The sequence below is a fragment of the Notothenia rossii genome (assembly GCF_949606895.1).
Source record: "Notothenia rossii genome assembly, chromosome: 4".
NCBI lineage: Eukaryota > Metazoa > Chordata > Actinopteri > Perciformes > Nototheniidae > Notothenia > Notothenia rossii.
Window position 1 is genome coordinate 2,337,386 of NC_136902.1, and position 14,866 is coordinate 2,352,251.

Sequence of the window (14,866 nt, forward strand, 5' to 3'; positions counted from 1 at the left end):
AAGAAAGTCTGAATACAATTGAAAACGACCTCAAATGCAGGAACAGAGCCACTTCGTCCTCAGAGGACAATATGGCTTACAGTCTAGTAGAGAGAAAATAGCCAACTGGTCCAACCCATCAATTATTTTAGACATTATCTAAACATCCCCATCATTAAACCCGAACATCCCCCGGTTCTTAACCATTTGTAAATCCCCCTTTTACACTTCCTGAAAAGTAAATCCTTAACATATGTCTCTGTTAAACAAATATAGGACTACAAATACTATTTAAACGAGTAAAAGGCAATCAGAGTAAAAGACATAATCTATGTATATTATTTAAATGACTATATGAACATTTGACACGACACACAGCACTTATAAAACAACAGTTAAACATGTGGGTTGTTTTTTGCTTTTTTTGGTAATATATCACTAAACTGGTGTCAAAATGAAACCACTGTCAACACTGGCTGAACAACATTTGCTTACAGTTAAACGTAAAAAAAAAACAGTATGCATGATGTTCAGTAAACGACCAGTCAAAATCGAAGGACCCAACGTGTTTTTGAACAGAGCAGAAGTAGAACTAGTCTCCCACTTTAAGTATCTTGGAGTCATACTGGACTCGAACTTGACTTTTAAGAAACATATTAAGAAAGTATCCAATACCATTAAATTCAACTTGCAATATTTTAAACAAATCAGACCTTTCTTAACTGTCAAAGCTGCAAAGTCACACCTCCACTGTATGATTCTAACCCACATTGAATACTGTTTGACAAACTGCTCGTTTGCTTGAGCCAGAAACCTGAAACCCATAGAACAGCTGTTCAAGAGAGCTATCCAGGTGTTTGACAGAAAGACACATTCATACCCCCTCTGTACCATCCTTGATAAACACAATTTCTTGAGTTTTGACAATTTTAAGTCTTTTAAAAGTATGTGCTTTATTTATAAATGTTTACATGGACTGCCCCCCCCCCCCCCCCCCACCCCCCACTCCCTTAGGGGAATTCATCCACAGAAAACACACTGGACGCTGCACTAGGTCAGAAACCAGAGGAGACTGTGAGGTCCACCGCAGACGGACCACTTTTGGACAAAATGTCCTCTCCGTTAAAGACAGCTCTTTGTGGAATAGCCTCCGAGCTGAGACACGGGATTGTCCCACTCTCAATAGCTTCAAAGGTCAAAGAAACAACCAGACGTGCGATCACCGCTGAATGCACTTTAACACAGGGGTATCCTCTCCTGCACTTTGGGTAGCTCTTGTATCTCCTTGTGCACTTAACATGTCGTTGCTGCTACATTGTGCTGCCATGTGGTAAATGCTTATATGCTGCTTTTGCTCTTTCTGCATATCATGTATTTGTTTTTGCTATGTTTGTAAATGTCATGTTCTTAAATGTTTGATGTGAGGGACTACGGATGGAAAGTAGCTCAAAGCTAAAATCCGGCATATTTACACTTGACGCATTTTTAGTTTCAAGTGTTCATTAAAGTGTCTCTGTCAAATAAACCATTCAATTAAAGTGGAATAAGGTTAAATAAGCAGCCTGTAATAAATTGGAATTGCGATTTGAAATTCAAGAGAAGTGTATCGGTGAGTAATTGAGACACAGCATAAGGTTATTTTAATGTTTAAGATGCTGCCGTTTCCACCTGTAGATAAAGTATTTATTGAGGCTTAAAACCGTATAACTCTTTTTGTCTGCAGCTGAATCTTTGGGGTAACAGTTGGGGTCCTTTTGCCCTAGTGTTTTAATTGCAGTATCGTTAGACTTAATGGGACTAAATGTGCATCACCATGTGTTTGGTATGTCAAAAGAATGGGAATGATTCTGTACGCATTTATTGTGATATTTGTGACGCTATTGATGCATTATCTATAAAGACAGTCATTTCTCTGTATCTGAGATGAATTATTATTATTATTCAGCTAACTTTATTTCACATTAGCCGTTTGTGTTGCTCAGGATCTGATGGATTTGATTGTCCCGTGTGAAGCCTGATTTGGTGAACAGGAGAGGACTCTTTAAAGTAGAGACACTACATACTGATATACACCTGAACATCAGCAGGAGAGTACTCTTTAAAGTAGAGACACTACATACTGATATACACCTGAACATCAGCAGGAGAGGACTCTTTAAAGTAGAGACACTACATACTGATATACACCTGAACATCAGCAGGAGAGTACTCTTTAAAGTAGAGACACTACATACTGATATACACCTGAACATCAGCAGGAGAGGACTCTTTAAAGTAGAGACACTACATACTGATATACACCTGAACATCAGCAGGAGAGGACTCTTTAAAGTAGAGACACTATATACTGATATACATCTGAACATCACCAGGAGAGGACTCTTTAAAGTAGAGACACTACATACTGATATACACCTGAACATCAGCAGGAGAGGACTCTTTAAAGTAGAGACACTACATACTGATATACACCTGAACATCAGCAGGAGAGGACTCTTTAAAGTCGAGACACTATATACTGATATACACCTGGACATCAGCAGGAGAGGACTCTTTAAAGTAGAGACACTACATACTGATATACACCTGAACATCAGCAGGAGAGTACTCTTTAAAGTAGAGACACTACATACTGATATACACCTGAACATCAGCAGGAGAGGACTCTTTAAAGTAGAGACACTACATACTGATATACACCTGAACATCACCAGGAGAGGACTCTTTAAAGTAGAGACACTACATACTGATATACACCTGAACATCAGCAGGAGAGGACTCTTTAAAGTAGAGACACTACATACTGATATACACCTGAACATCAGCAGGAGAGGACTCTTTAAAGTCGAGACACTATATACTGATATACACCTGGACATCAGCAGGAGAGGACTCTTTAAAGTAGAGACACTACATACTGATATACACCTGAACATCAGCAGGAGAGGACTCTTTAAAGTAGAGACACTACATACTGATATACACCTGAACATCAGCAGGAGAGAACTCTTTAAAGTAGAGACACTACATACTGATATACACCTGAACATCAGCAGGAGAGAACTCTTTAAAGTAGAGACACTACATACTGATATACACCTGAACATCAGCAGGAGAGGACTCTTTAAAGTAGAGACACTACATACTGATATACACCTGAACATCAGCAGGAGAGGACTCTTTAAAGTAGAGACACTACATACTGATATACACCTGAACATCAGCAGGAGAGGACTCTTTAAAGCAGAGACACTACATACTGATATACACCTGAACATCAGCAGGAGAGGACTCTTTAAAGTAGAGACACTACATACTGATATACACCTGAACATCAGAGGAGAGGACTCTTTAAAGTAGAGACACTACATACTGATATACACCTGAACATCAGTAGGAGAGGACTCTTTAAAGTAGAGACACTACATACTGATATACACCTGAACATCAGCAGGAGAGGACTCTTTAAAGTAGAGACACTACATACTGATATACACCTGAACATCAGAGGAGAGGACTCTTTAAAGTAGAGACACTACATACTGATATACACCTGAACATCAGCAGGAGAGGACTCTTTAAAGTAGAGACACTACATACTGATATACACCTGAACATCAGCAGGAGAGGACTCTTTAAAGTAGAGACACTACATACTGATATACACCTGAACATCAGAGGAGAGGACTCTTTAAAGTAGAGACACTACATACTGATATACACCTGAACATCAGCAGGAGAGGACTCTTTAAAGTAGAGACACTACATACTGATATACACCTGAACATCAGCAGGAGAGTACTCTTTAAAGTAGAGACACTACATTCTGATATACACCTGAAAATCAGCAGGAGAGGACTCTTTAAAGTAGAGACACTACATACTGATATACACCTGAGCATCAGCAGAAGAGGAATCTTTAAAGTAGAGACACTACACACTGATACCTTTAGTCTATGTTTGCTAATATAAATGCATGCAGGACAAACTTCGAAGTAGCACAAATACATTTTTGACCTCTAGAAAATGTTCAGACGAGTGGAAATCCATAAGTTCTTCATGATAAAAAGGCTTTTTAGTGATTGATACATTCAATTATTCATGAGAGTTTTGAGTGTCAAATTTAAATAAATCATCCTGACAGGATTCATCCAGTATGTTCTTGGAAAACTGTCGATTTACATAAACTGAAACACGTTTGCATGCGCCATCAGTGCAGCCCTGGGTAGAGAATAACACATTTCCATTTATTAACGAATGCATACCTCTTCGTGTTTGATTCTCACACCTTTTTGCTCATGCAGCTGTAAACTATAAAAGCTTCATACATCTCAGTGTGTTAAAAACATGACATTAGAATATAGCATATGTCAGTCAGAAGGAGTGAGGCGTTGTCTAGGAGCTACATGGCTTCCTGCAGAGTGGGTTAATCCCATAATCAGCGCTGAGGTGCTTTGTAATGCTGCAGCCACGTTCTCCGTCACGTATCGTATAAAACATTGAAATCCCTCTGGACATAATGCTGCTGAATTTCCTTATAAGGAGTTTTTGTGATGAAAGTCTGCAGGAAATAAACACCGGGAAGCAGCAGCCGTTGTATTTTATCCTTTCAGTGACAGCATGGATCAATTCTTTTGTAGGTGTTTTGTTGACAGAAAGAAGAACCGCTTTGCTTACTAAGACTTCTTCTTTGCTGTTTTCTATGACAGTCTTACAAAATTCAATATCTCTTCTAAGGACTCGTCAGAAAGAAAGGCATCTTTGCAAACACTTTTCTCTGCTTGGAGCATCAATTTTGCAGAAATGTTATACTCAAACGTCCAGACAGACACTAAATGTGTGTTTCAAACTGACACCGACCACTTTCTGTAGAGAAGCAACTTGTTCTTTAAGCAGCAACTTTAAACAGATGGTGGCAGGTTGTCGTGTTGTTGGACCGATTATAAAGACAGATTTATTCCGTCTTCAGCAGAAAATAACATGTTCCCCTTTCACAGAGTTATACTTGATAAACACTTCATGGTTGTTGTTCACAAAGCTTGCACAGATAGGATTAAACACACAGTATGAGTGTGTTGTATTATCTGCAGAGAAGTGTTTTGCAGCAGGATTAGGGTTCTTTATTCCTCTCACACAAAACCCACTTATTTTGCATTAAATAACAAAAATAAGGACCTACTCTACGCTTCGGAAAAAAACACAAACCTATGTTGCATTCACTCATAGATATATGGTAATGATGGGTTCTTTATTTCAAAATGTTAAGACCAAAGGTTCAAAAACAGGAAAATAAACGGGATGCATTTATAATTTAATTAAAGATGACATATGATGCTCTATGGTGTATATCAGTATGTAGTGTCTCTACTTTAAAGAGTCCTCTCCTGCTGATGTTCAGGTGTATATCAGTATGTAGTGTCTCTACTTTAAAGAGTCCTCTCCTGCTGATGTTCAGGTGTATATCAGTATGTAGTGTCTCTACTTTAAAGAGTCCTCTCCTGCTGATGTTCAGGTGTATATCAGTATGTAGTGTCTCTACTTTAAAGAGTCCTCTCCTGCTGATGTTCAGGTGTATATCAGTATGCAGTGTGTCTACTTTAAAGAGTCCTCTCCTGCTGATGTTCAGGTGTATATCAGTATGTAGTGTCTCTACTTTAAAGAGTCCTCTCCTGCTGATGTTCAGGTGTATATCAGTAGGTAGTGTCTCTACTTTAAAGAGTCCTCTCCTGCTGATGTTCAGGTGTATATCAGTATGTAGTGTCTCTACTTTAAAGAGTCCTCTCCTGCTGATGTTCAGGTGTATATCAGTATGTAGTGTCTCTACTTTAAAGAGTCCTCTCCTGCTGATGTCCAGGTGTATATCAGTATGTAGTGTCTCTACTTTAAAGAGTCCTCTCCTGCTGATGTCCAGGTGTATATCAGTATGTAGTGTCTCTACTTTAAAGAGTCCTCTCCTGCTGATGTTCAGTTGTATATCAGTATGTAGTGTCTCTACTTTAAAGAGTCCTCTCCTGCTGATGTTCAGGTGTATATCAGTATGTAGTGTCTCTACTTTAAAGAGTCCTCTCCTGCTGATGTCCAGGTGTATATCAGTATGTAGTGTCTCTACTTTAAAGAGTCCTCTCCTGCTGATGTTCAGGTGTATATCAGTATGTAGTTTCTCTACTTTAAAGAGTCCTCTCCTGCTGATGTTCAGGTGTATATCAGTATGTAGTGTCTCTACTTTAAAGAGTCCTCTCCTGCTGATGTTCAGGTGTTTATCAGTATGTAGTGACTCTACTTTAAAGAGTTCTCTCCTGTCTGAAACCATGTTGGAGCGCTAGCCAATAGGAGCGTGAATGTTCCAAAGTGACCTGAGTATCTGCAGCTTTTAGTAAACGCTTGTCTCCTCAAGTTGCTGAAGATTTTCTTCATGTCTTTTGGAACATTTGTGTTTTAATATCTGCATCGTTTCTGAAGCTTTAGTGTGTTCCCCCTGATGGAAGAGTTCTGGACTGTTGTAGCACGTTAGCACGTTAGCACGTTAGCACCGGACGGCGTACAAACGCAATCTTCACATCAGAATCAAATTGTTTGTATTGAGTCCCACAAAGAGAACATTTAAATCCGATCCAAAGTAAGAAATAAAATAAAAACATGTCCTGAGGTCATTTAGATATTTGTGTTCGAGACTATTTTTAAAGAGCGTGAATAAATCACACTGAGTAACGGCTGTTATAAAGTATTTGAATGCCCTTTCGAGAACAATAAGCGCTGCTCTTCAGTGAGGATGAATAATTTATCCAAAGAGCTCCCGTCTGTTTTTAGTGTCTGCACAAATAATCAGAGTGGAGGAGATGTTTCAGGAAGCGTGAAGAGACCGTTTATTATTTCCTGTCCATAAACCCTCGTGTGTCTGAATACATTTTTTCATTTAAAGAACAGAGCAGCGAGAAAGGAAATGTTTTATAGTATTTGAAAAGTTAATGTATATGTTAATTTAAATGTGTTATCTTACTATTATTTTTAATAGTCTGAGCCGAGGTGGGAGAATTACTCATATCTTGTATTTGAGTGAAAGTAGAAGTACTCAGATCTTGTACTTGAGTAAAAGTAGAAGTACTCAGATCTTGTTCTTGAGTAAAAGTAGAAGTACTCAGATCTTGTTCTTGAGTAAAAGTAGAAGTACTCAGATCTTGTTCTTGAGTAAAAGTAGAAGTACTCAGATCTTGTACTTGAGTAAAAGTAGAAGTAATCAGGTCTTGTTCTTGAGTAAAAGTAGAAGTACTCAGATCTTGTACTTGAGTAAAAGTAGAAGTACTCAGATCTTGTACTTGTGTAAAAGTAGAAGAACTCAGATCTTGTACTTCAGTAAAAGTAGAAGTACTCAGATCTTGTTCTTGAGTAAAAGTAGAAGTACTCAGGTCTTGTACTTGAGTAAAAGTAGAAGTACTCAGATCTTGTACTTGAGTAAAAGTAGAAGTACTCAGGTCTTGTACTTGAGTAAAAGTAGAAGTACTCAGGTCTTGTACTTGAGTAAAAGTAATAGTCCCAGAGTGTAGGAATACTCTGTTACAGTAAAAGTCCTGCATTCAAAATGTTCCTCAAGTAAAAGTAGAAAAGTATTATCATCAAAATATAGTGAAAGACAGTAAAAGTAGTCATTGTAAAGATTGGTTCATTTCAGAATAATAGATATGATATGTTTTATAATGATTGATCATGAAAGTGTTCTCAAAGCTGGTAAAGGTGCAGCTAGTTTGAATGACTTTGTATACTGCAGGGTAGCTGGTGGATTTACTCCAGGTGGAACTAAAGTCTGATTCAACACTTGATTAGATTTACCATCATTCATCCACTTCTGAGAAGTAACTGAAGGGATTAAATACATGGAGTGGAGTAGAAGTACACCATGTACCTCTGAACTGTAGTGGAGTAGAAGTACACCATGTACCTCTGAACTGTAGAGGAGTAGAAGTACACCATGTACCTCTGAACTGTAGTGGAGTAGAAGTACAAAGTAGCATAACATGGAAATACTCAAGTAAAGTACAAGTACCTTAACATTTTACTTAAGTACAGTACTTGAGTAAATGTACTTAGTTACTTCCCACCTCTGAGTGTGAGTCTGATCGAAAGGTTCATTTTTTTCAAGCAAAAATTACCAGCAGATTAAACCAGTGAAAAATAAACTTGTACAAAATATTTAAAATTATAATATTAAAACATGAATGCAGCAAATAACTTATGACAATATATTTATTTGCAAAGTGATTTTACTCTCTGCTTTGCGCTGTTTGCTCGTAAGTCGCTGAGATTTTAATGAATCACATTTTTCTAAAATAATTAACCAAATGATGAAACTCCAGAGGCTTCGTTTTAAAACATTTTTGGTTTTCACTATAAGTACAACATATTTTTGTGACGGACATTATAATTTACAGTTTTTTACTATGTTCAATCTGAATTTTCTTTAAAATAAAAACATTTATATTGATTCTGACTTTTCTACATCCAACTCACAGGTTTATCATTACTTTGAGAACAAAGATTATTAATTGAACCCTTTTAGAAGATATGGTCATTTGTTCTGGGAATGTCATTTTCGAGCCTGAGACCTGAAAAACAGGCTTGGGGTTTAACAGGTTATCAGTTTGAACACTGAACGCCGACTGGAGTGAGACTCAGTTAAATGATGATGTGTTGGAACAGCAAATCCTCCATATATTACTGAGCATGTATTGACGGATCATAAACCCCTCAGCATGCTGTGTTTATGGCTGCTGATGATCTCATGCTCTACATCAGAAAAGCAGCAGAGAGGCTCCTCAACTCCACACACACACACACACACACACACACACACACACACACACACACACACACACACACACACACACACACACACACACACACACACACACACACACACACACACACACACACACACACACACACACACACACACACACACACACACACAGTAACAATAGTGTGTGTGTTTTCATGCTTTCTATAGATACGGTTGTCATCCTCGGAGCTGCTTCAGTGCTGGAGAGGTTTCTGTGAGCTTTGATGCTGCAGGTTGAAGTGAAGCAGGATCAGATGGAGGAGACGTACTCGCTGTGATCCATTTGAATGAAAGCATCAGCTGAATGTGATGAGATATGGAGGGCTGTGCAGGAGGCAGCTGTCGTCAGTCAGTCTGTCTGAGATGAGATATGCTTTACTTCTGTCTGATGTCATCATGGAAGAGGATAAGGGCCAAACGTGATTCTATTTATTTTAATGCAGCAAAGAGAACCTTTTCTGCTTGTTGTGGTGTTTCTCTCTTTTAGCGTGTTAGTGAAACTGGGCTCTGGTTTCAGACAGAGGGTGAAAAGAGGTGTATGAGACACTACATACTGATATACACCTGAACATCAGCAGGAGAGGACTCTTTAAAGTAGAGACACTACATACTGATATACACCTGAACATCAGCAGGAGAGGACTCTTTAAAGTAGAGACACTACATACTGATATACACCTGAACATCAGCAGGAGAGGACTCTTTAAAGTAGAGACACTACATACTGATATACACCTGAACATCAGCAGGAGAGGACTCTTTAAAGTAGAGACACTACATACTGATATACACCTGAACATCAGCAGGAGAGGACTCTTTAAAGTAGAGACACTACATACTGATACACACCTGAACATCAGCAGGAGAGGACTCTTTAAAGTAGAGACACTACATACTGATATACACCTGAACATCAGCAGGAGAGGACTCTTTAAAGTAGAGACACTACATACTGATATACACCTGAACATCAGCAGGAGAGGACTCTTTAAAGTAGAGACACTACATACTGATATACACCTGAACATCAGCAGGAGAGGACTCTTTAAAGTAGAGACACTACATACTGATATACACCTGAACATCAGCAGGAGAGGACTCTTTAAAGTACAGACATAACATACTGATACACACCTGAACATCAGCAGGAGAGGACTCTTTAAAGTAGAGACACTACATACTGATATACACCTGAACATCAGCAGGAGAGGACTCTTTAAAGTACAGACATAACATACTGATACACACCTGAACATCAGCAGGAGAGGACTCTTTAAAGTAGAGACACTACATACTGATATACACCTGAACATCAGCAGGAGAGGACTCTTTAAAGTAGAGACACTACATACTGATATACACCTGAACATCAGCAGGAGAGGACTCTTTAAAGTAGAGACCCTACATACTGATATACACCTGAACATCAGCAGGAGAGGACTCTTTAAAGTAGAGACCCTACATACTGATATACACCTGAACATCAGCAGGAGAGGACTCTTTAAAGTAGAGACCCTACATACTGATATACACCTGAACATCAGCAGGAGAGAACTCTTTAAAGTAGAGACACTACATACTGATATACACCTGAACATCAGCAGGAGAGGACTCTTTAAAGTAGAGACACTACATACTGATATATACCTGAACATCAGAGGAGAGGACTCTTTAAAGTAGAGACACCTAGGGACACATTTACCTCTAAGTCCTGAGATAAAAGCTTAGAAACATGTATTTTCAGCAGAGCATGACACACGTCACATTTAATGGTTATCATGACACAAACACACAGAAACCCGTCCTCTTCCTTCTCCAGGGACCTATGACTAACACACACATTTACAACACCGCATTGATGGGAAAAAAATGTATGAACATCAACCCCTGAGATATCTCTGTGTGAATCTTTATGACGTTTATGGATGGACAGCGAGCGGCGTCTAAATCATCAGATGGTTTTCACCTGAGAAATCATTAAAGGAGGTCTTAATGCTGCAGAACAAATGAGACGGAAGATTTAAACATCTCGACTCATATTTCTGACACATACAGCAGCTTATAGGACACACACAGATCCATCATGTGCGTATTTATAACCTCAAACATCGTTTCATTTCCAGATACTAAATATAGATTTGCATTGCAGCAGCTCTGCAGGAAGCCCACCGTTTACTTCTTTGTATTTAATGTTGCGTATGAAGGGTTGTTGCCTCCTGAAAGAATACTTTTAAAGTTGTATTCTGTACATGTTCTGCACAAAAAAGTTTAGAACTGCCCAGATGTGTGTCATAAACGCAGTAGTGCTTTGTACTTTCAGAGAAATGTGTGATTTAATGACGGTGCGTTTTTTAAATCGCTTTTCCTCAGAAAAGATGGTAAAACCGCCATCACTGTGGACATCCCGTGTTTATTTAGTGGGAATGCTGTTAACAGCTGTTGACAGCATTCCCACTAAATGTTATTCTACGGACGAAAAGTCCAGTATTTTGGCCCTCTTCTCCTCCCGCATTGAACATCGCAGAAACTCCGTTCAAACATCAAAACGTTCAGCTCGGTCGGGAATCGATGGCTATTACTTTTCTCATTCATAACTTTCATAATTCCAGAGATGCATCCCATAATACATCACATTTTTAACATTGAAGTCAATGGAGAAAATCTTCAGACTTCGACAAATCTTCATGCAATTCAACTGCTAACTGTTCATTCATACTTTCACTCAGACACCTCATTCCAACTTTAAAATGTTACACATCTTTCTGACATTATTCGTGTAAAACAAAAACTAAATTTGATTCTTACTTTTAGAGATATTAAACATTGTTCAGACCTTGTTTTAGAGGTTTTCTTCACATTTTAACATTAACTAGAGTGTGTGATGTCACAGCTAGAGTGGAGGACAGCTTGAAATTTGCATTCATATTTCTTTTTAAAACTGCCTTAATTCCCAAACCCTATATTCTTGAGACATAATCTTTCATGATAAACGTAGGAAAACATCTCGTAACCTGAAAAATGACAAATAATTAAGCAAAAAATAATTAAACAAAGTGCCTCTTGAGGGCATGAAGTGACAAAAAGGTTCAACATGTCTCCATTAAGCCCATTCTAATTTCAGGCAGATATTTCCTCACAGCAGCAGCCGCACACCTTTAGTTAAACTGCCAAAAAGGCCACATTATTAACCCGAAAGTACACAAAAATTACACTTCAGATACTCATCTTCCTTGACATGCTTCACGTTTTGAAATTTCACAGATATCTGTTAAGGTTCTTCCACAAAACGTTCACATGTAAGAGGTTTATCTCTCATTCAGAAGAGTGAAGCCTTTGAAGTCTCGGCACCTCGTTAGCTCAACTATAAACAGCTGTGTAATGGAACACGATGATGTCATCACTCCAACTGACATGCTCAGAGCAGCAGACTTCAGATAGCAGTGTGCAAACAGTCCAGCCGTGGGATAGTTTTGAGATTTCTTCAAATGCCGTTGCCATGGCAACACAATGCTCGCCTTGAAACACGGTTTTCTCATAACTTCAGTGAAACTGCTCCAAACGCCCCAAAATTTCACAGGTTTGTTAACGATGTAGCCATCAACGCATCTAAGCGTATTATGGGGTGTCATCAAATGCCGTTGCCATGGCGACAGATCATTCGCCATCAAGTTAGTTCAGAACTTTGCAGTTCAAATATTCTGCTGCTTTTCCAAGTCTTTTTACTTTCTTTTCTTCTCTCATCACACATTCAAGCCCCCAGTGTTCATGTATCATTTCAATCTCAAGTCTTCACTTTCTTCTTACACATTACATTTCAGCATAGCAGTTTAGCGTCAGCTTTTCAGCATAAAGCATTCTCACTAGCAGTTTCTTCAGGAATTGCATTCTCTAGTTATATTTGTTATTTCTTGATTACATGTTAACTTCCAGGTTGTGTGTCCCCTAAAACGAGGGGTTTACCTTCTAATACAACCCTGAGAAAACAAATAAGTATGTAATATTCATTTTAATCATTCATTTAGTCTTATTCATTCATTATTTCTTGTTGCCTAAGACTTTGTGTACTATTTATAACCTCAAACATCGTTTCATTTCCAGATACTAAATATAGATTTGACATTCATTATTTCTTGTTGCCTAAGAGTTTGTGTACTATAAACACTCGAATGTCATATAACTAACCAGAGGTGGGAGAAGTACTCAGATCTGTTACTTGAGTAAAAATAGAAGTACTCAGATCTTGTACTTAGTAAAAGTAGAAGTACTCAGATCTTGTTCTTGAGTAAAAGTAGAAGTACTCAGATCTTGTACTTATTAAAAGTAGAAGTACTCAGATCTTGTTCTTGAGTAAAAGTAGAAGTACTCAGATCTTGTTCTTGAGTAAAAGTAGAAGTACTCAGATCTTGTACTTGAGTAAAAGTAGAAGTATTCAGGTCTTGTACTTGAGTAAAAGTAGAAGTACTCAGATCTTGTACTTGAGTAAAAGTATAAGTACTCAGATCTTGTACTTGAGTAGAAGTACCAGAGTGTAGGAATACTCTGTTACAGTAAAAGTACTGCATTCAAAATGTTACTCGAGTAAAAGTAGAAAAGTATTAGCATAAAAATATACTTAAAGTAACTAAGTACAGTACTTGAGTAAATGTACTTCCCACCGCTGTAACTAACAGAAAATACACCTCTCATGATTCCTTTTATAATGTATAGTTTAAATGCATGAAAGCATATCAGAGACACTCTCCTAATTGAACAGGTGTTCTACACATGGTGCCAATAGAAGGCTTTAACTCAGAGGACGTATGCATGAACACCGCTGCAGGATAATACCTCTATTGTCTGCAGAAAATATTATTCAAGCAGCTCTCCTGCTCCTCTCACGCAGAGACTTATAGGGCACTCACACACACAGTTAGGAATCATTGCAGATGCAGAACCAAAGGCCTGCAGCTCATTTGATCTCTGAAGTTCACACACAGGGTTATTCTATAGCTCTCAGGCTGGTTTCCTGTGCTCTTCATATGTTTACTGACTCACATACATATAACACAGACTGCATGTCGAGCAAACTGATGACCACAGATCAATATCAGTGTTTTCAGAGAGGAACGCTTTGCACGTCCGCTGAAGCCTTCATGCATGTGTCTTTTATCAAAATTCAAAGTCAACTTTATTGTCAATCTTTCAGTTTGTGTGTGTTGTGTGTTTGTGTGTGAGACGGAGAGATCGAAATACAGTTTCCCACAATCCCAATTACAAAACTGCAAATATATATAAAAATATGTATAAAATATGTATAAAATATGTATATGCTATATATTAGGGCTGAACGATATGTCGTGTCATGGCGATAACCGTGATATGCGCATTCGCGATATTCACATCGAAGCACGTGCGATTTTATTAATTAATTTTATTAATCTTCTTTTTTTTTTTTAGGAGGTTCGATATTAAGTAGGTAAATTAACTCAAACACGTCATGTTACAATTATTTTTGCTGCTTGCTACAAAAGGAAAACTTGCGCGGCTCTCATGTCAGGGGTACTTGAGTGAGTGGCATGCAGGCTCTGCATGCACAGCAAACCACCAATCACAATCATTCTTGATCAGATCACAGCAGGCCGCGCCCCGCTAGTTTGCAGACCATCAAAACACCGGTAAAAAATGAGCGAGGCAGAGGAGGACAATACCGGCGAGAATGAAGATTTACTTCCAAAAAGAAAAGCAACATCTGGAACCATTTTGGATACAAAAAGGTTCTTCTCTTCTTCATTCACAGATGAACCCCCTTATTTGAGGGGAAGCAACCTGCATTATGATGACATGTTAGAGATCATGAGTTAAGGTATGATGAGTCAACCAGTTAAGATCCAGACGTCCGTGACTAAAATCCTTCACCCGGTTAAATATAGTTAACAAAAACGCAATATATATCACAGGGGAAAAAAATATCGCAATGTCAGTTTTTTTCAATATCGTGCAGCCCTCCTATTTATACACAATCAACAGACACATTTATACATATGCAAACATTAAGATAAAAACACAACGATCAATATA